Genomic DNA, 1,837 nt, shown 5'->3' on the forward strand with positions numbered 1-1,837 from the left:
ATTCCCAGAAATGGTACATATGACCTTCACTTACATATCATTAGCCAGAACATGGATATAGTCCACATCCAGCTGCAAGGCAGGCTGGGAAATTTCATTATTCCAGGTAGCCATGTGTTCAGCTAATTAGAGATAATATTTCTGGGGAAGAAGGGGAGAGTGGATATTGGGGAGCAAATAGTCTCTATCACATTGGTAGACTACCCCTGGATTGAGAGTTGGGTTATAAGAGGCTAGGCATATAAGAGGCATTACCCAGGTCAAAGGAATTGCAGGAGGCTCCCAGTGGGAGCATCTTCAAATGCATTCTCAAAGCAACCCATGAGAAAAAGAATCAATAGGGCAGATGACAATGACCTGATTACTTAAGGCTGTGTCTCCTTTTCCCCTAATCGTCTTTCTCCCCAGACCTTGAGTTGGATACCAGGTCAAATCATGACCAGTAAAGACAATAAAAGTCCCCTTTGCCCCCACCCCAAACCTGGGTCCAGCATAAGCTGGGGAAGGGAAGGATCACTAAATAAGATAAAAGCTTGGATTTTTAAATTATTATTCTGACGTGACTTTTAAATCAATAAGACAAAACTATTGCTGTTTTTATAAGTGCTTGAAGAACTTTTAAAAATCCAATCATGGCAGTTCCTCAAAAAGTTAAACATAGAGTTACTATATGACCCAACAATTTCACTCCTAGGTATATATACCCTAAAGTATTGAAAACATAATGTCCACACAAAAACTTGCCCATGAATGTTCACAGCAGCATCATTTATAGTTGCTAAAAAGTGGAAACAGCCTAAATATCCATCAGCTGATGAATGGTATGATACATCCATACAACGGGATATTATTCAGCCATAAATAAGGATGAAATACTGATAAAACCCAAAAGCATAATGCTTAGTGAAAAAAGCCAGACACAGAAAGACACATACTATATGATTCCATTTATATGAAATGTCCAGAATAGGCAAATCCATAGAAACAGAAGGTAGATTAGTGTTACCAGGGGTTTGGGAGAGGGGAGTTACTGCTGATGGGTGTGGATCCTCTTTTGGGGATGATGAAAATGTTCTGGAATTAGGTAGTAGTGCTGGGATACCCGCCTGCAGTGCCATAGTGGCTGGTCTCCCCTTGTGAGCCTGGAGCACCACACAGTCCCAACGTGCAGCCAATCCCAGACTGAGGTGGAGCAGGAGGCTGAGGAGCTGAGCCAGTGGCAGGTGGTGCACCAGCCTTACCTGGATAAAGAGAAGTCAATGTCCATCTCAGACATGTCTCCATCTTCCCAGAAGCAGTGGAGGGCACAGCTCTTGGAACCATGGCCCACCAGGAATCCAGCACTTTCCTCAGGGCACAGAGATGCCAAGGCCTCCCTTGGTGTCTGCTGAGGCACCAAGACAGAATGCCAGTGAAGGGGGAACACAGTTCAGTATGTCACTGCCTGAGCATGGTGTGGGCTGCTGCCTCCAAGTGACTCTTACTCCTTCACAGATGATTTACTGTCAGGGAATGTCTGCCTTCCAGCCAGGAATGATGATTTGCAAGGGGCCCCAGATGATGCCCTTAGGAGAACCAAATATTCCAAGGATGGCCATGACCTTCAGTGGGAATCTAAGGATGCCCCCGAGTGGGCTGCCAGACTCAGCTTCTAGTGGAATCCTATTGATGTCCCACATCAGGGCCCCAACAATTCCTTATTCTGGCCCTCCAACAGTACCTTTTAACACAGCCTCTTTAATACCTAAAATGTTATTGGCCCAACCATGCCTTCCCCAGAGGCCCAGGCTCTGCTCCCATCTCTGGCTCAGATGTTGCCTCTCCAGAGATCTCTACA

The 1,837-nt window shown here is 45.3% G+C and overlaps 1 pseudogene; it reads left to right on the forward strand.

Moving 5' to 3' along the window:
• The window catches only part of LOC103593447, a 14,161-nt pseudogene that overhangs the window by 10,820 nt on the left and 1,504 nt on the right, over positions 1-1,837 (forward strand).

Source organism: Galeopterus variegatus, unplaced genomic scaffold (assembly GCF_000696425.1).
Source record: "Galeopterus variegatus unplaced genomic scaffold, G_variegatus-3.0.2 Scaffold1346, whole genome shotgun sequence".
Lineage (NCBI taxonomy): Eukaryota > Metazoa > Chordata > Mammalia > Dermoptera > Cynocephalidae > Galeopterus > Galeopterus variegatus.